Consider the following 21,437-nt stretch of genomic DNA (forward strand, 5'->3'; position numbering starts at 1 on the left):
ATTTTAAGATATACATTTATTATGTTCCATAACTTGAAAATAAGTTTTTTCTCTCCACCAATTTATTTATTTATTTTTAACAGGCAGAGTGGACAGTGAGAGAGAGAGAGAGACAGAGAGAAAGGTCTTCCTTTTGCCATTGGTTCACCCTCCAGTGGCTGCCACGGCCAGCGCGCTGAGGCCGGCGCATCGTCTGATCCGAAGCCAGGAGCCAGGTGCTTCTCCTGGTCTCCCATGGGGTGCAGGGCCCAAGCACCTGGGCCATCCTCCATTGCCCTCCCGGGCCACAGCAGAGAGCTGGCCTGGAAGAGGGGCAACCGGGACAGTGCCCCGACCGGGACTAGAACCCGGTGTGCCAGTGCCACAAGGCGGAGGATTAGCCTAGTGAGCTGCGGCACCAGCCCACCAATTTATTTTTTAAAAATTATTTCCACTAACAGGGAAAGGCATTGTGACACAGTGGGTTAGGCTGCTGAGTGGAGTGCCCGTCATCTGTATTGGAGTACCATTTCGAGTCCCAACTCCTCTGTTTATGATCCTACTTCCTGTTAATGCTTTCTGGGAGGCAGAAGATCATGGTTCAATAGCTTAGGCCCCTTCGACCCATGTGGGAGATCCAGATGAAGTGCTAGGCTCTTGGCTTTGGCCTGCTCCAGCCCTGGCTGTCGTGGGCATTTGGGGAGTGAACCAGCAGATGGAAGATCTCTGTCTCTCTGCTTCTCTTTCATTTAAATGAAAATAAATACACAAACATTTAAAAATTATTTATTTATTTGAGAGGCACAGAAATAGAGAGAGAGCACTCCCCATCTATTGGTTTTAAAAAACCCATCTATTTGTTCACTCCTCAAATGTCTACAATGGCTGGGGCTGAGTCAGGGCTGAAGTTGAGAGCTGGGAATTCTTTTTTTTTGTATATCTGTAAGAATTATTTTATTTATTTGAAAGGCAGAGTGACATAAAGAGAGGGAAAGACAGAGACATATATCTCCCATTTGCTGGTTTACTCCACAGATGACCACAATGGCTAGGGTTGGGCCAGGCCAAAGCCAGGAACTAGGGAATCTACAGTGGTTTTGAACATGAGTGGCAGGGGTCCAAGTACTTGGATCATCTTCTGCTGATTTTCCAGGCACATTCGCAGAGAGATGGATTGGAAGCAGAGCAGCTGGGACTTGAAACAGCACTGTGATACAGGATGCTTGTGTTGCAAGCAGTGGCTTACCTTGCTATATTACAACATTGGCCCTAGGAGCTAGGAACTCAATTCTAGGTCTCCTACATAGGTGGCATGAGTCCAGTTATTGGAGCCATCACCACTCTTTTCCAGAGTCTGCAGTAGTAGGAAGCTGCAGGCAGGAGTTAGAGCCAGGAATCAAGCCCAGGTACTTTGATGCAGGTGAGGGCATCTTAAACAATGTCTTGATTGCTAGGTTAAAAGCCCATTCTATCACCCCTGAGAGAATAACAAAATGCACACATAAAGCAATGGAAACTAGTTGTGTATTACCCCTGCAGTCTGACATACACCATGTTCTATCTTTTCTCCTTTATTTTGCTCAGTGCCAGCAGAAAAGTGAAAATACAAGTTGATAGCAAGCATCAGGCAGCTTTAAGCAATGTGCACAGAGGTTCCAATTATTTTAAGTTGGTATGTGCCCATGGATAATTGCTTATACATTTACTTATCCTTAATTTGAGTCTCACTGTTCCTAAGTAGCTTCATCATGCCCTCTCTGAGCAGGCCCTTTGCACCCCTGGGCTAGATCAGAGATCCAGAGCCATCAATTCACTAGTGCGGTGTCACCATTAGCAGTCTGCAGTGGCTGTCACAGAGCTGTGTGATCAGCAGGTGGTATTCTGCATGACCAGGGTTGCTAAAGAGATATCGCAAAAATAATCTTCTGGGAGAAATAAAAGAAAATATGTAATGAAATCGGTAGTCTAAAAAAATGTGTGTTCAAGTAAGCTTAAAAGCGCATTTATTACACTTCTGTTCTAAAGCGTATATACAATCATGTTATGAGCAGTTGATGACTTGAAACCAGGACTGTCTGTTATAGTGATAGTATACACAAAATTATAGATGTTGGGAGATTTCTCCATTGTTCTACCAGAGACTATCAACTCTCTTTATTTAAAGGCCAGTATATCCCCAGGCAAATTGAGTTTCCATGCTCAGTTGATTCAGATCCTATTTCAAGCAAATGCTGCCAACTATGTCAAAATGTATACTGATTTTGTGATATACATAGTTTTCCAAAGGATGAAGTGAGATCACCAGTCTCCATCCATTTGTGACATGACTTTAAGTTGCCCTCCAGAAACAGTTGGCTGGTATAAAATCGTACTGGAACATTTTTCCTTGAGACGGGTTTCTCCTTATCCTTCAGTTTTCATCATGAGTCATTAAAACTTTGAAAAATTGGAAAAAATATGTCCTATTATTGCAAGAATTCATTACATTAGTATAAAGCAAAACAGCCTACTTACAATCAACAGTACCATTTTGAGTAATTTGTTCCTTTTGACATTTTTCTAAAAGAATAGCTCTCCCTACAATATTAATGCTAAATAGATGGAAAGAGTATGAAGTACAAGAATACAGTGTACACAAATTGCATTTTAATTCCTATTTTTCTTTAAAAAGATGTCAAAGACAAATCTAAATGTGGCTTAAATATACACTTGGCTTCAAATGTTTAGGAAATGATGCCTAACATAGAGAAAAATAAAGCCATTAATTTTCCATTTGCATAACTTGCCCTTGAACTTTATTTGACATTTCTTATTTGCTTTTGCAATATAAAGTCCAAGATTCCAGTTTGAAGGATGTAAGCATCTGTCTTTTAACCTTTCATTTTTAGGGTATAAGCATTTCCTTTTCTTATTATCTATTTTATGTGGATAATTTAGATACCAAGTTAAGCAGTACGTAGCTCACTTCTATTGCCTATCTGAGTTTCTAATTCTGAAGGTTGATGCAAAAACTATATTTGGAATATTTTACATTCAAGTAAATCACTAACAACATAAAATTCATAATCTGAATTATTTTTCTTTCAATTTTTTGTTGGTGTTTAACTTTTTGCCCACTGCCAAATGAAATGAGAAAAATGAAAAAGTACAGTGTAGGATGCCTGTACACAGGTCACGCCAGGGCATTTCAAAAAGTTCATGGAAAATCTCCCTTATCATTTTTCCACGATTTTTTGAAGCCCTCTCATATTCTAACATAACTAGGTACCCTTTATTGCTTTACTGAAGCCCTGCATTTATTAAAATCACTGATTGAATCTAAATGGAATCATATAATTTTATTTTCTTCTCCCTCTCTACTCTCTCTCATTCACTCTCCCCTTCTGTCCTTCTTCAAACATAATGAGTAATCCCTGTGAAAAAAGGGACTGTGTCAGGTCATCAAAACGGAGACTGCCCCCAGCTTCAGGGCATGCGGGCAGGAGCAGACAGACGAGACAATCATGGTGTCCTCTAATTATGAAATGTGATAAGAGCCCGGACAGAACTCACAGGGACCAGAAATAAGGACCTGTTTATATGAAAGAGCTGAGCAAAGACTTCTTCCAGGAAGTGATGTTCAAGTTCAGTATATGATTACTAAAGAACAACAGCAACAAGTTTTTGAAGATATAGTATATAGTACGTGTAGAATCTCAGGCTTGGTTCTAAAGCTGAATTGTTAACAACAGAGCAACAACAATCAAGAAAAACATCCAAAGCTCTGATTCTTATTCTGAAGGATCTTTATGGATATTCTTGTAAGTTGTAATGTTAATAAATGAATACAATATTTATATATGCACAGTTTTCTGTAAAACTTTCATATGCATTTTCTACTCCATTACACAGTAACCCTGTGCTTTAAATAGATAATTATCTTGTTTAATAAATATTAATGGACATTTTTATTCTGTGTCGTAACATGTACTCTGCTAGATTCTGGGAATGATGATATTGAAGGGAGTTTGTCACTGGTTTCTATTATGTATAATCTAGAAGACACACAAGTGGGATGAATATCAGGTGTGCCAGATTTTCTCTTAGGGTAAACTCATGGTGATCTGGCGTCCACAAAAGGGCCATATGTTCCTTTCTTGAGGTCAGGGAATACATCTTGTGAGTCAGGTACCAGCCCACTCATTCCATATGGGCAGAAACTGACACCCCTAAATATTGATGCCTAACTTCAAACACCTTGAGAATTTTACAAAATTATTTTAAAAGCATCACTGAAGTAGAAAAATATTATGTAGTCGTATCATTACTGTATTATGAGTATAGTTACTTTAATTTTAATTTAGAATTATAGTTACATTTCAAGCAGCTCAAATAGTTTTACAAACTAGCCAGCAGCTGGAAAGGCCAACTTTTACTGTTTGATAACAGAGTCCTAAACAGCAAAGCAAAACAAACAAGCAGACAAATAAATGAAAAACCGCCAAAAGACCTATAAACCTGTGATTTGTCTTTGAACTTAGATACTTCAAAAAGTTTGTGGAAAATGTGTATCATGAAAAAAAAAAAACTATGCATGGATTTTGCACCAAAATAAACTTAACACTTAATTCCATTTTCCCCGGACCTTCTGAAGTACGTTTACTCTTGCTCATATTAGCATAGATGACATCTGATCAGGCAAGACTATGTATCCACATTCAGGAATGAAGGAAGACATCCTTCATGTAAAATTCTCACTTCAGAATAGTCTCTAAGTACAACTTGCCTTCTCTAAGAGCAAGTCTATAATGTGCAAAGGAATTTAGCTCAATGGAGTTTACTTTTTTCAGAGGGTCACTTTTAATTTCTTCTGACTTTACAATATGATAGGAAAAATTATCAGGGAATAATTTGGAGAAAATGACACTGAAGAAGAACAGATTTTATGAAATCTGGAAATTCGGCACCACCTCATTCTGAGTTATAATCCCAGTCGGATCGACATTTTTGCAAAGCATCACAACAAACGATTAGCGTGCTAAGCCACAAGGCTGACTTCATTGAGTTTTCTCCTTCAAATTCTGCATTTCTAAATAACAGGACACCACTGGACCCAAATTCATTGGTTTCCCAGAGACCAATTTTCAGTGTCAGACGTTCATAAACTAGTGTCAGCATAGTTGGATGATTTAGATGTGCCTGGATTGTTATGATGTTCAGGGGGTTCATCACCACTGTAAATTACAGTAGTTCACAGCAATGAAAAATGTTCCCTGTCTGCTGAAACACTGGCACATTTAGATTATGCTGCATTACTATCCTGTCTCTTTAAACAAGAAGGAAATTAAGCTTCAAGTTTAATTAAACATTATTTTTAAAATTGGGTTTTAGTTTATAAAATTCACCCTGTGATTCCTCCAATTTCTTTCCTTGAGAAAATAGATTGCACGTTTCATTGGGATTTGACCTTAATTAATCCTGTACTTTGTGATCCACCCCTTTGCTGAAATAGTCTTATCAAAAGGAATGCAAGCTATGGGCTAAGATAACAATCGGTCATTAACTTCCGTGTGTGATGCTGGCTGTGGTCCATGGGCACGGAATTCAAAACCCATTGTACACAATAATGTCCAGGGCTTAGTGCTCTATGGCTGAGAGACAAAATAAACTATGCAGAACAGCAATCTTTGTATAGTCTACGTGGATTTACACTAGAGCAAACGGCCTGACACATCCATAACGCAGCATGAACGTTGGCATCTAGTGCTGCCATGCCAGATTACACCAGAGATAGTTCATTTCAGCAATGCCAAGTGAAGTAAATGAGCCAAAAGCATCGCTTTCCAAACACCTTTATTTCAGAAAGATTTACTAAGTTATCACTTAGCATTTTCAAAACCCTGACCAGTCCTGTGCATTGTGTTAGATACTATTCTAGAGCAGTAGCTCTCCTTACTCACATAACTTATGATCCTCTAAATAAAGAAAGGGTTTGGATGAACAAATATGTGTTGCCTAATAATCTAAACTTTATGTATTCCAGATAAACATAACACATCTGCAAGACCATTCATAAAACAAACGCCTTCACCATCTGAACTCTATCAGGCAGTGTAGCACTGAGTTTGGTTTTGTTTTGTTTTGGCTAGGACATTCTCCATTCCCCATTAAGTTTTTAACTTTGGGAAGATGGATGCCAAGGGATAATTCCTTTGCATTTGTGCAAGTAACCAGGGAAATATTTCGCAATCCTCTGGCACAGTGATGATGATCCTACATTTTATAGAATATTTTTTCAGATTGAAGATGACTTTTTCACTTCTTTCACACTTACCAAGTACCTACTGTATGCTGGGCGCATGTCTAGATACTTGGAATATATAACAGCTAACCAAACCTAAAAATGCACCTGCCCTTTTGGAACATCCATTGTGAAGGAGAAGAGATTCATGGCACCAGAGATGGGCATACAACTTTTGTCCTGGGTGTCCACTGAAAATTAAAGTCACTTAAGGGGTATTATGATAACATGAATTAGTTTTTTAAAATGAATTATCCTTCTTATATTTCGGTCGCCAAGTGCTCTGGTTCGAATGTTATGTTCCTCTCAAATTTATATGTTGAAGTCCTAACCTCCGAGGTGAGGCGTTAGGAGGTGGGGACTTTGGGATGTGATTATATCATAGGACAGTGCCCTCATGAATGGGATTAGTGCTTTATCAAAGAGACCCCAGGAAGGGGCTGGCACTGTGGCGTAGAGGGTAAAGCCACCACCTGAAGTGCCGGCATTCCATATGGGTGCCAGTTCGAGTCCCAGCTGCTCCATTTACGGTCCATCTCTCTGCTATGGCCTGGGAAAGCAGTGGAAGATGGCCCAAGTCCTTGAGCCCCTGCACCTGCGTGGGAGACTCAGAAGAAGCTCCTGGCTCCTGACTTTGGATCGGCAAAGCTCCCGCTGTTGCGACCATCTTGGGAATGAACCAGCAGATGTAAGACCTCTCTCTCTACCTCTCTCTGTAACTCTGTCTTTCAAATAAATAAAATAAATCTTTAGAAAAATATAGTATCCTAATCCTTTCATTATCTGTACCCTAATACACTTTCCAAACACATGCCCTTTGCTTCTCTGCAAACAGGTGCAGTATTGCAATGTATTCTATATCTTACTGGCCTTTGTCGCCAAGCCTGGTCCCAACTGTAGAAATTCTACTGCAGAAACTCTCTCTGGATGGTAAGAAGGCCTCAAGTCTTTCCATTTACTATCTTTTAGCCTGAGACTGTCCTAAATTCCTGTTCCTGACTCATTTTCTCCTTCCAATTGTAGGACCAAATGTTGCTAGTTCAGAGAGGCTTGGGTGTCAGTTTCATATCAATTAAATTAGCTACTCCCTCTGTGAATGGGAATGACAAGGAAGCAGGTGAGAAGACAAACCAGAAATGTTCACAAAAGTAATCAACTCTAGGGGCCAGCAATGTGTTGTGGTGGATACAGCTACCACCTTCGACGCAAGCATCCCATATGTGTGCCAGTTTGTGTCCTCAATGCTCTGCTTTAGATCCAGCTCCCTGTTAATGGCCTGGCAAAAGCTGCAGAAGATGGGCCAAGTGTTTGGGTTCCTTTCACTTACATGGGAGACTTGGATGAAGCTCTTAGTTCCTAGCTTCGGTCTGACTCAGCTTTGGGCATTGTAGCCATCTGGGGAGTTGAAAGATCTCGCTCTCTCTCTGTCACTTTGCTTTTCAAATGAACAAATCTTTAAAAAAATAATAAATTGTGCCTTCCCCTCCCACAACAGAATAATCAGTAGAAGTCTCTTAATTGAAAATATAAGAATCCTTCCAAATCTTATAATCATTAATGTCCTGGGATAAGAAAACCATTTTTTTTAAGTTTAATATACTCAAAATCTATAAGGATAACTTCTTATTTAGTGGTTAAAGAGATTAAAAATAAGTCTCACCCAACATTTATCACAATGCTTAAACTAAAGCTAACAGTTTCAGGAGTAGAGTCATACAAAAGTGGTCAGCTGATTCTTCACAATAGTACAGACGTAATTCAAAGACTCAGGGCAATACACTCCTTTTTTTTTTTTTTTTACAGGCAGAATAGACAGTGAGAGAGAAAGACAGAGAGAAAGGTCTTCCTTTTTTATTTTCTGTTGTTTCACCCCGCAATGGCCGTCGCAGCCAGCATGCTGTGGCTAGTGCACCGTGCTGATCTGAAGCCAGGAGTCAGGTGCTTCCTCCTGGTCTCCCATGCAGGTGCAGGGCCCAAGCACTTGGGCCATCCTCCACTGCCTTCCCGGGCCACAGCAGAGAGCTGGACTGGAAGAGGAGCAACCAGGACAGAATCCGGTGCCCCAACTGGGACTAGAACCTGGGGTGCCGGCGCCGCAGGTGGAGGATTAGCCTGTTGAGCCTCGGCGCTGGCCAATACACTCCTTTCAAAACAGTACTGGAAAAACTACAGATATGGCACATAGAAAAAATGCAGCTCATCTTTTGTTACAAACTATAAACAAAAATTAACTTGAAATATAGAACTATACTAGTTATAGAACTAAACAGATTTAAATATAAAAATTCTGGAAAGAACACAGAAAATTCTCATGATTTTGGGATAGACATCTATTTCTTAAAATACAAAAAAAAAGAAACCATGAAATTAAAAAGATAAATGCTTGGTCAAAATAGACACTCATCAAAATTAACAAAAAAAATAAATGTCAAGCCACTGATTAGGAACTAGAAAATACAACAAATACTTAAAATTTATCAATAAAAGACTAACAACAAAAAACACCAAAAATAGAAATGGACACTTGCAAATAAAGATCTACAAGTACCCAGATAGCACATTAAAAAAATAGCTCAATGTCATAAATCAAAATGGAAAAGTAAGTTAAACCCACAATGAGTTATTTCTATACATCCAGTAAAATATTAGAATTAAAAACTAACTATACCAAGTTTTGGTGAAGTGTACAGAATTGGAACTTTCATAGATTCCTGTGGAGACGGAACAGAGAGCAAGTACTTTGAAAACCATGTTTTCAGCATTGAAGAGCTACCCTATTTCTATTATATGACATAACAATTCCACCTCTAGGTAGTCAACCAAGAGAATGAAAACATTTACCCCTACAAAAACTTGTACATGAATCATCACAGCAACGCTATTCACAGTTTGAATTAGAAAAAAAATCTGAAAGTACCCACAAGCAAGTAACATAGTAAACAAACACTTGAGTTGCTGAATCATGCAACTATATGGACACATATCCAGAGTAAGTCTATTTAAATGAAATTCTAGAAGGGATCAATCTAATCTCTCCTGACAGAGGCACCGGTTATGCCTTCCAGCCTACAGTGACAGAAGGCAGTGGTAGCTTGGGAGGAGGGCTGAGGAGCATTGGGAGAAGGCTCATGGGAAAACTTTTTGGAATGACAAAAATTCTGTGTCTTGATCATGGTAGGGCTCACTTGGTGTGCTCAAACTCACTGAAATATACAATAATGTTTTTAGAACTTCATGGAAAATATAGGTTATGAAAAAACTATGCATGTAGTTCCAGAAGTTTTTTGCACCAAAATAAACTTTTAACTTTATTTTCCGTGAACATTTTGAAGTTCTCCCATAAACTTACATGAGTGAATTTTATTATTTGTAAATTATGCCTTAATAAGTTTGAATAAAATGCATAAAAACATAATCCTGAGTTTCTGTTGCCATTCATAGCTTATAAAACTCCTTCATGCACATGATTTTCTACCTTGAGAATGTGGAAGCAAGTATGAGTGAGTGCTGTTTTGTTGCCATTTTGCAGCATGCACAGAGCTGGGGGGGCAACCTAGGAAACGTATATGATGTTGGTGGGGAAGGGGTGTCTGTGTGCTCATGCGTGCTCTCACACACATACAGCACAGTGTAGCTACATAAAATATTCTTCCCTCTGTGTTGAGGCACCTAAGTGTGGGGTCCTGACATCTGTGGTCATTGCCATCGCCGTTGTCGTCATCATCATCCAAACCACATATAATAAAAAGGCATCACCCTCATGAGGTTATACTAAGGATTGCATTTCATAGTATTTATAAAGAGCTAAGGAGAACACTAAGCAATCGATAAAGACACAACATGTAGTAACTGCTCTCATTAATGAGATACCCCCACTATACTTCTGTATGTTTGCAAAATAAAGATTAAAAAAAAAGCAATGTGTGTTTCAGTGTCACTGTGTGAGTCAAATGAGTTCCAAAGAGACAAAGTCTGGGAAATCATTAGCATTAGGAGCCCCTGCAGAGCCAAGCTCAGGATGACTACTGGACGTATGTATTCATGGTCCAGGCCTAAAAGGCCCTGCCAGGAGGTAAGAAGTGTCTTGAGTACTGTGTACTGTACCTTTCCTAGCAAAGAGGTGGAAGTTCAGATGATCGGGTCTCTACTCTGGGTTCTCTGTGGCTGATTGCTCACTCTAACACTCCATGGACCCTCAGCTTGAAGGTCCTCCTTTAAGAAAAACTAAGGAGTTCTGTCACACAGTTGCATCTTTTATTTTAAATTTGAAAGGCAGAGAGAGAGAGAGGCAGAGAAAGAAATAGAGAATGAAACACACATACACAGAAAGAGAGAGAGAGAATCTTCCATCTGCTGGTCCACTCCCCAGATGGCTGCAACAGCCAGGGCTGGGCCAGGCGGCAGCCAGGAGCCAGGAGATTTTTCTGGGTATCTTACACTGGTGCAGAGGCTGAAGTACTAGGGTCATCTTCCAGTGCTTTTTGGGGCACATTAGCAGAGAGCTGGATTGGAAGTGGAGTAGCCGGGACTTGAACTGGTGCCTATAAGGGATGCCAGCATTGCAGGTGGCATCCTAACCTGTGACTCCACAACATCAGCCCCACATTCTTGGGCTTTGACATCTTTATCTCAGACATCCTTCACCCTGATTGTTGCTTCATTTGGAAGCAATCGAAAGAGAAGACTATGTAAACCAAGTCTGAGTTTCAAGCCTTTGAGGGATGGCCTAGTAGAAGGATTAGTGAGTTGGTCTTTTTCCTTCCCTTTCTAATATCAGTGCCCATCATTTCACAACACTGTCTCCTCATTCTTTGTCTGTGAAGAGCGTACTCTCCAGAACATGAGAACATAATTCAATTGCCTGCTTCTCCGAATTTCCTTTGCTTAATGTGTTGTATGCTAATTCAATTACGGCATGAGACAGGTAGAAGACTTCCTCAGTCTATTCATTCACTTAGAAGAGAAAGGAGAAACTGAATTTCCAAGTCTACCTAAAATGGAGTGTGGCTATGCGACAATTCCAGATAAGGCTCTTATTCATTATACAAACAAAGAAAGCACAACCTCTGTGATTTAGAAGAAGAAGAAAAAGTCCCCAATTTAGAAACACATAGTGATTCACTTCCAAAAGAAATGCAACACAAATAGCTTTATAACAATATAGAAGTACTTCCACAGATCACATCCCTAATTACTTTTATGAGTTTAAAAGCTTGCTTTACTCATGATAGGCATTATGACAAGGATGAAATAAACCACAGCTCTTTAAAAAGTCTAATTCTGTGACTATAATACTATATAATATAAAAGGGTAATATTGTAGACTTTCAAATAAGTATTTTTAACAATACAAAAATACATCCTGGTAGACAGGCAGCAAGCATTAAAAAACTCTACAGAATTTGGCGAAGATTCCCCATCCCAGGAGCCTTACTGTAGGTTATCAGCTTGTTATTACACTTCTTGGAACTACTAACCTCCCTTCTGTTAGACACATTCTGTCCCTGATTCCCCTCTTGCTTATTTTCTATCATATGTTATTGTGATTTCACTTAGAGGTACATAAAAGTCTAATGAGGAGAAAAACACGCTGTTTGTGATGACGATGACCAGAACACACTACGGTGTGACCAATGAGTAGACACCCTGTGTAGGCTTCCTGTGTCCGCCTCTGTGCGCAAGGCAGCAGAGGGGCCGCTGGCTACTGCAGAGCACACAGAGATGCTTTAGGCTGTGCAGTGCTGGAGTGTAGATTTCTAATATGGACTCTGTCATTCTTCCTTTACTTTGACTGCAGAATGAACTGCAAGTCTTAATGCCAGCTGACAACTACACGGTCCTCACCCACTAAGTGTCAACCTCTGTCAACTTGTCACACACAAAAACTAGTACGTTGCATAATTCAGGTCTACACACTCGTGTAAAGCTCCTGTTCCTAACACTACTGATTACACTCTAGAAGATACTGGCTCTTTTCTCTTTGCAATTCCGATTTTGAGCCAAGTCCAGGGATAACAAAAATAAAAAAGAGGCTATCATCTATATGCATCTGTTGAAAGAACTTGGAATTATAGAAACAATGAGTGTGGGCTTCAAGGAAAGCATTTAAGAATAAAAGGCGTTGAATGCAAAAGCTACTTTTAAGCACACAATGTGTGGTTTTAATAAAGGAACCTGGGAAAGGAAAGTAATGGTTTCCAAGCTAGGATTTTTCAAAGCTGACCTTTGGCTGTATCTTCTTATATTAATCTCTTCATGTAATGCGGACAACTTTTCATATGCCTGAGAAAATGGTTCATTGTCTGTTAGTTATTGGGCATAAATACAATACATGCCCAAGGACCACAACAATATCTTACTTCATTTGCAGTTTTGGGGGCACTTCCCAGGGTGCCGTCCAGGCAAGCAGCAGAGGTTTGGGCAAAGTGTCCTCATGGAGCCAGCATTCAGCTGGGGCCGACGGCTGCATTAATAATAAGTGTGCACAGGAGAGTACTGTATGCCGAGGACTACGGCATGGCAGGATAAGGTGGAGGGGACCCAGGACGTGAGAAGGGAGGTTGTTATTGAGTTAGGATGGTTGGAGTGGGCCTCTCAGAGGGGGCGAGTTTTGTGCAGAGGCCTGAAAGAAGTGACATGTTGGGGAGGGGAAGAGCGAGCATACAGGTCCTGAGATCAGAGCCCACCTGGACTGTGCATAGTTCACCAGGGAGGCTGTGGGGCTGGAGGGATGGGAGGAGGAGGGACAGGCAGTGGGGAGGTTCACGGGGAGAGGTGAGTGGGTGCGGGCTCCCTGGAAGGAGCACTGTGAAGTTTTCACTCTGAGTGGGATGGACAGTTAGCCCTGGAAGCAGATAACTGACAAGGGAAGGCTTGGGTTTTCCTATTCAAAGGGCTATTCTGGCTTCTATGTGAAAGAACAGGGTCCAAGTTACAGTCATTACAATAAGCAGGGGGACATATGTTGAGTTGGGACAAGGTGGTAGCGGCATAGGTGAAGAAAAGTCGTCTTGTTTTAAATTTATGTTAAGGAAAATAATGGGTTGTGCTGATGGATTGGAAATGGGCTCTGTGACAAAGAAAAAAGATAAAGATGACCCAAAGATGGTTTTATTCATAAGCCAGATCTTCAACAGGAGTTCTTTCTTTTGATATCTAGTCTTCCACCTTAAAGGCAAGCATAAATAAAAGATCCATAAAACCTAAACCTTTTGCAGTTGTTCTATTAGGAAGATGATGGACAGAGTATGCCGACTGCCTAGAAATAAATCCAGTTTGTACTTAATTCATTTGAGAGATTGTTCTTGAACAGTTACCCTTATATGCATTCTGCATGTAATGCTGACAAGTTCAATTTCTGCTTGGGTTAATGGCCACATAAATGTCTTTTACACAAGTTAAGGTTGCTTGGAGGCAGGAATGATTTCTCATTTTTTTCCCTATGTTTTGCATTTCTAGATAGGTTTTTTCAAACTTGCTGTTTAAGGTCTAGCCTCCCCTTTGTACTTTGTACTGGCGGGTAAATCTAATTAACATTAATGAGAGTTCTGCGCGCGTATTGACAGGATAATAGACCTTTTAGGATTGTTCCTCCCCTCTTGCTCTGCCACTCCCCCACTGCATACCAGCTGATTATTTCATTAGGCAGCAATGTAAGCACAAGCAGGAGAACACACACTTTGTGCAAATTAAAAGGGGGGGGGGGGACTGTGCCTTCGTCTACACTTTCCCTTAGAGTAGGGTGACAAGAGCAGGGAGTAGGTACATCATGGCCACCAGAGGATCTTGCCCTTTTGAGAGAAAAGCTTTTACAAAGATAATTTTCCCAGTATTCACAGTTAGATGCTTACCTATGGCAGATTAAAAAAAAATGAAGGGCGTCCATCAAATCTAACTCCAGTTTTCACTGTTAGCAAATTGGTAGAGAAACAAGAACATCAGTGGGGTGAGGTGGGGGGGGGGACTCCTCAGGTTTTACATTTGTGAAGAATACAAGGGTGAGGTGCATGGCAAGTGTGTGAAGCAGCGAGCAGAATCATATAAGCATCAGTGTGGGCTCTAGGAGTCAAATTTGAATATGAGATTCCTATTTTAAAGATAACCATTTACTGGCTGCCTGCATCAGCTGATAAATGTGTCAAAGCATTTCCTTATTCTTAAGGTCACAAGAAATTGAATTCACTTTCATACTGGTTGATCCTATTAAAATGTTCTACATGTGATTAATAGAGGCCCAATATAGTCTTAATTTCCACCCCCTGTGAATCAAATTTGGCAAATGAAGAACTTCATATTCTCCTTAAAAGTTCAGTATATCTTGTAGCATTCTTAGAACTTAGAATGAATTAAGTATAATAATTCCTTAATTAGTGGTTGAAGGCAGATTAGTGGTACTTGTTGTATTTCCCAAACTCCAGTTACCAAATACAACCACACACTTCCCTGAGCCATTAGACACAGTGAGACTGAGTGCTCACTTTTCTTTAATAAGGCTGGCTCAGACAGGAAGCTGGAAGTGTGAATTTATTTTTTTTTTCCTTCCAAAACTTGAGAGGTTGTGAGTCTGTGGAAAAAGTGTGATAAACTAGAAATATTGAAACCTGGCAGGTTTGTCTGAATCTAAACTTTTCGTCTTTTGGGTGGCATCGGTTAAATCCATCAGTTAAGAGAGCTTGACCCATTTAGCCATGCAACAGCTAAACCCTTAATCCTACAGATTCATTTTACAGTTCAGATTTTGCCACTGATACTGCGCTAATTCAGACTCAAAGGTCAACATGATAGAGTAAAAAGGGCTTTTTCTTTTCCTCCTGAGAACTCCAGGGGCAGAGACTTACCTATCAAAATGGGTGCAAATTCTGTAAGGCCTCAATATTTTCTATTTTACTCATTGGTCTAATTTTGGGATGACTTTAAACATAGTATTTTCCAAATATCCACTGAGATGCTCAATATGTAATAAAGAAAATGGTAATACCACTCCTAGCTTTATTCCTTTATTTTATGAGTAGCGGTTAAAATGAGATTGAGTTAACAAAACAGTAAGTAGGAATAATGGAAACAGGCTATAGAAATGCCCATGCTCACACAGGTTTTTGAGTCAACACAACTCATGGGTCTAGGAAAATATCCAATTTGTGGATCAGAGAAGTTGCCTGCCGTAACAGCAAGCTTGTCTTGTCAAATGGAATAAAAGTTTTCAATCAAAGGTATGTACTCCATTATTTATTTTGAAAACAGCAGAACTGACTCTCACAAGTGTATGGCAGTACTTCGTGATGGATTATACGTAATTCATTATTCTGAGGGTGTGCTCACATGCACTATTTCCTGTGCTTCCCACAATGTACATGTCTATAGCTCTGTGCCTGACTCACGACAGGCATCTAGCAAACAACTCTTGTAAAAACAATCATACTACCTGTAGGAAATCTATGAAGCCCAATTCATAGATGAGGAAATTGAAGCTCAGGACATCTTCATGAATTTTAAGAACTCACAAATATAATGATTACACAGAGTTTGCACTCAGTGTTTCGGATGCGATCACAGTGCTTAATACATTGACTATAGAGGCTGGCGTTGCGGCGTAGTGGGTTAAGCTGCCACCTGCAATACCAGCATCCCATACCGGTGTTTGTTCATGTCCTGGCTGCCATCCTTCCATTTCAGCTTCCTGCTCATGTGCCTTGGAAAACAGCAGTGGGGACACCTCTGCACCCACAGGGGAGACCCAGCTGAAGTTCCTGGTTCCAGCTTGGCCCTGTCCTGGCTGTTGTGATCATTTGGAGAACCAACCAGCAGATGGAAGATCTCCATGTCTCCTTCTTTCTCTATAATTCTATCTTTCAAATGAATAAATAACTCTTTAAAAAAAACCCCGGTAAATATAGAATAAAATAATAATGAGTTAGAATCACATATTTCCCTCCACATAAATTAGGCACATGAATTATGGGATGTATTTTACATGAGCTTTTCTTCTGACTGATGGTCCCCATGTTCATGGGGGAAAAAAATGGAATTATTTGTTGGAGAGACAGAGAGAGAGAGATAAAGACAAACAGAGCTTCCATCTACTGGTTCACTCCCACAAACGCCTGCAGGTACTGGGAGTGTGCCAGGTCAAACCAGGGGCAAGAACTCAACCCAGGTCTCCCACATGGGTGTAAGAACCCAGCCAGCATCTGCATTAGGAAAAAAGAGGTAATCAGGAGCTGGAGCCAAGAGTCAAATCCACGTACTAGGATGTATGGTGTAGGCATCTTAAACAGATGCCCACCCCTGAGACTTCTTTTTCATACCCACTGTTTTCTCAGAGTCTGTTCCGAATAAATCAAAAATATATGTAACAAAATTTCTGTATAAAACACTATTCATTTAGAATAGAGGTCCATTCATCCCTTATTTCTTCTTGCATTTGTGTATTTTTCACATTATTACCTCCCAACTATGCAACAGCTACTAAAACAAGGGCCTGAGGGAGACATAAAGACAAATTTGACACAGCTTTTGGCCTTGTTCTCAACTGAGAGGCAGAGCTGACAATGTCCACTAACAATAACTGTAAGATAAAGTCACTGTAATCAACATAAGGAGACAGGTTTGGACACACGTCTAAAGTAATTGGGAGGTGTGCAAGCTACTTTCCAGTGTTTAGGGAAGGTGTTTATGAGAGTGATGCCATCTGAGCCAGGTTTTGATAAATGAGTAGATGGCGATTAAAATAGATATGGGGAATACTCTTCTATCATATTGCCAAAAGGCAAATAAAAGATAACATCCATATTTATATATATATGTATATATATATGTGTGTATATATATATATATATATATATATCTCCCTGTGTGTGTCCACATGTGAATGTATACTTAGAAACAGAAAAAAATGCCTGATGTTTGGTAATCAAATTGATTATGTTGGCTACTTTTGGGAAAGAGTCAAGGAGAATGTTTTGTGATGGAAAAATTTTTACAAATATTATTTGCATTTTATAGATAGTGAAATAAGCATCAATCAGCGATGCACTGATGTGAGAACAACCGCTCACCTGCTTTATTTCTAGGTCTGCTCATCTTCACTCTGCCTTCTGTATTCTATATGTAAGCAGTTTTCACTAAGTTACCTGATTGTGGAACTTGAACAGGAAATGTTTCAAGCAGGCAATCTGAACCAAGATTACAGATAGGGGACCAGACCATGGACAGATGACTCATCTGCATTTGTAGTTTAGGTTCTGTTCAGTATTCTTATCCCAATGCAAGGTTGGAATGAGGAGAGAAACATCTTTTCTACCATAATAACATTGCCATGTCCCCAAGTGCTCCAAGCTGCCATCTTGCTCTTCAGATGAAAACGGCAATCCTTCCTGTTTATTTACTGTTCTCCATTCTGTTTTGAATTATTTTATTTCCCTTCTCATGAATCCTAGGCAGTTTTGCCCATTTTGAAAGGAATGTTTACTGCCTATTGAGGTCAGCTTATCAGTCCTTTTTTTTTTAACCCTTAATTTTAAATTAAGTTGCCTCCTTCTATGGTTTAGGTATCCCTATGGGTCCATGCACTTGGAAGCCTGGTCCTGAGATGTGGAGCCACTGGGAGATGCTGTGGAACCCTCACGAGGTGGGGCCTAGCTGGGAAGTCCTTGGAAGGGTTTAAGGTAGTTCTTACGTGACCCTTGAGATCTCAACAGAGCGCTATTATACAAGAAGCAAGCCTGATCCCACCCTTTCTCTCTTTGCTTCCTGCCTTGCTCTGAGATCCTCCCCTCCACCATCCGCCAGGGACTTCATCAGAGCTTGCACTAGGCTTTTGGACTTCCAGCCTCCATAACCATGGGCCAAATAAATCTCTTTTCTTTATGAAGTTAAATGTCTCAGGGATTTCCTTGTAGTGACGAAAAGCTAATACACCTTGGATACCTTTTACTCATATATCCAAAGCTCTATGTGGCTTGTCTTTCACCAGTCATTCTATACTCTTTTCTGTAATTATTTACACCAAAACTGCAATTGAAATGGTAATTTCCCTTTAATTTGATCACATTATGGTTGCTACCAGTGGGTGAATAGATGCGAAAACTCTTAACAACATATTATGGCAAATCAATGACAGTATCTTCCCTGAGATGCAAGCATGGTTCAGTCATTTGACAAATGAATTCTATGAAGGCTTTTGCAATATGACTTCCCTTTGAGGTGTGGAAGATGAAGGAGGGAAGCCAGCGTTAGCAGGCAGGTACTGAAGAGGGATGACAGAAATGACAGGATGGTGTCTCTTCTGCACTTAGACTCTGGTTCGGTCGGCAAACCTTTAGTGGGGTGGGCTGTTGACATTGTCACATGGCTGTTCACATGACAGTTATCAGGAAAGCTGGAGGCACCAAGTGACACACTGTGGCCCACAGTGTGGATTCAGGCCTGGCTCCCCACTTTAGAGAGGACCGTGAGCACCGGTAAGTCATTCACCATCAGCAGCCTGACCAGTCACAGGGAGAACTGAAGGACAAGGTTATGTGCCCTCAGTGATGGTTAATTTTATTTTTCAACGTGACCAGGTTAAAGTGTATTTCTGGGTGTGCTTGAGAGAGCATTTTCTGAAGAGATCACCGTGATTCCATAGCCTGCATGGGGAAGATTCACCCTCCATGATGTGAGTGGGCATCATCCAACCTGTTGAGGACCAGACTAGAACAAAAAAAGGGGAGGAAGGTGAATGCTGTTTCAGCTGGAGCTGGGACATCCATCCTTTCCTGGGCAGGTTCTCTGGGTTTTGGACTCCAGGGCTTGCAGCAGTGTAACCCCAACCTCTGGCCCTGATACCTACCCTACCCCCTCCACAGTTCTTAGCTCTCTGATCTCACACTGAGAATTCCTATGGGCTCTTCCAGTTCCCAGGCCTTTGCACGTAGACTGAATGACAGCCCCAGCTTCCTTTGCTCTCTGCCTTGTAAATGGATGGCACATACTGAAACATCTCAGTCTACATCACGGGGTGAGCCAGTGGCCACAATAAATCCCTCTTATAGATCCAGGGTTATCCTATCACTTCTGTTAATCTAGAGAACGCTAACTAATGTACCCTCTGATGCCTGGACACAAAAGGGGTTTCTCTAGTGCACAGAAGTAGATGAAAATCTGTGAGATTGGGTTTAATAGGAAGCATATGAAAGAGACATAATGTGGGGCTTTCAGAACTTTCTGGAAACTTTATGGTCAGCTGAGGTTCTGCATAATAAGATAGAGGAAAGAATTATAAATTGAGTTATTATGAGTGCTGTCATCCCAACCATAGTACAAGTTTGGGCCCTGGAGAGATTGTTACACCAAATAACTGAATAATTGGGGTGATGGAGCTTACAGAATGTCTGCTGATCAGGCTATGATGAAGTTGAACCATAGCTGAATATCAGTTATAAAGGCTTTACTTATTTATTCAATTATTTCTACAGTGTGTGAAACTAGCTTTTTAAAACATTTAACTTGCTGTCCTGGCAGGAAAAGAGTCATTGCAAGGAATCCTCAGAATCTGTTTATCTAGCAAAGAGATGAACTAAGTGGATTCAGTCAATGATGGTTTGCATATACCATTGCTTTCAGAATATTTTGAACTCGGCACTGAAGTGAAAATTCGCCTGACACAATTACTGAATTCAGTACACATTCTAGTCCCCAAGTGCTTCTTAACCAGTTAAGACTAGAAGAATAATCTTAGCAGTTAGAAAAAAATTTTTGCAAAATTTTGGAGATCTCTGAATGAACCCAAACTCTTGGTCTATTCTTCTTTGATTACAAATTGGTCTGTTAAGGTTTGGAAATAATTGACAAACAGGTATACCAGAGGGCAGGTCTTTTTAAAGTGGTTTTCAAAGCAAGGTAAACATAATGCCCATCTCCAGCCATCACAGAGAACTCTGACATTGATCTTGAACTCCTCCATGCTCAGACACACAGAGCATTACAATTTCCCAGGACCCACGGACTCCAGAACTTTCCATGTGCAGAGGAGCCTGCACAATACAAGCCTGCTTTGCTCTGCAATTTGTATTTGTATACATCAAGCAATAATTCCTCTAAAAGATGCTTTACTCTCAAAATATTTGAATGACAATTCTTTCAGATATAATCTACACACTTTGAACATGCCAAGATTGCCTTCATAATTTCTATAAAATAAGTACCAATGTAAACATTATTAACCTATTTTCAAAGGTATGAACTTAATGGTTTTTAAATTGTGATTAAATTTTGAAGTGCCTGGAACTAATTAAAATGTAAGTAACTATAATCCTAAATACTTTTATAATATGCATTTTATTTTACATCAGAATGAGAATATGAAATTGACTTTCAGACTTAAAAAATATTTTATCCCATCCTGCCTATTTCAAGAAACAAAACAATCTAAATAGACTTTCAGATAGTTCCATGTGGCTTTGAATAATTTAATGACCAAATATTTTTCCAAGGCTTTTATCCCCTGGGTTAGTGTTTTTCCTTTGAGTTCCTTATCTAATTGCTATAAATGGCAATATGAATTATGTGTAGTGAACAATAAGGAAAGGAAAGCCACTGTACGCAGTCTGATGTTTGGCTAATACACAGCCACATAGCCGGACTAATGGAGAAAATAAAAAGTCTCGGGGACAGGTTGGTTCAGACCCTAGATACCTCCAGCCCTGCCAAGTCTGGAAAACGACTGGAGCTTTATGCACTTGAGAAGGCCTGAAGAATCAGACATGTCACATAGATCATTAAATATTACGCCTGATAGCAAGAGTCACATTTAGCAACTTCTGAATCCAAATTGGTAATTCTGGGTAAGCGCTGGAATTTTAGATAAAAGCTAACCACAAATTGAGGAACTAAATCACCACCACATAAACAAGCTCACAGCAAAGAACAGGGTATTCCTGGGCGAGGGAAACACAACAGGGCCTGCATCTGACACCAAAACTCTGTGGGGAATATGAAACACAGATTGGCACCCAGAGACAAAGCTGTGGCTGTGCATCAAGGACAAAAGATGCGGTCTGTGTCCTCACATGGGAAAGGAAAAGCCATCAAAGTCATTGCCCAGAACAGGTCACTGGAAGGTCACTCTTTGTAAATGGCCTCGGAACATTCTGCCAATTATTCAGGGACGAGGCCCAGAAAAGTGTTGTTTTGCTGGGGT

Source organism: Lepus europaeus, chromosome 16 (assembly GCF_033115175.1).
Source record: "Lepus europaeus isolate LE1 chromosome 16, mLepTim1.pri, whole genome shotgun sequence".
In the NCBI taxonomy this organism is placed as follows: domain Eukaryota; kingdom Metazoa; phylum Chordata; class Mammalia; order Lagomorpha; family Leporidae; genus Lepus; species Lepus europaeus.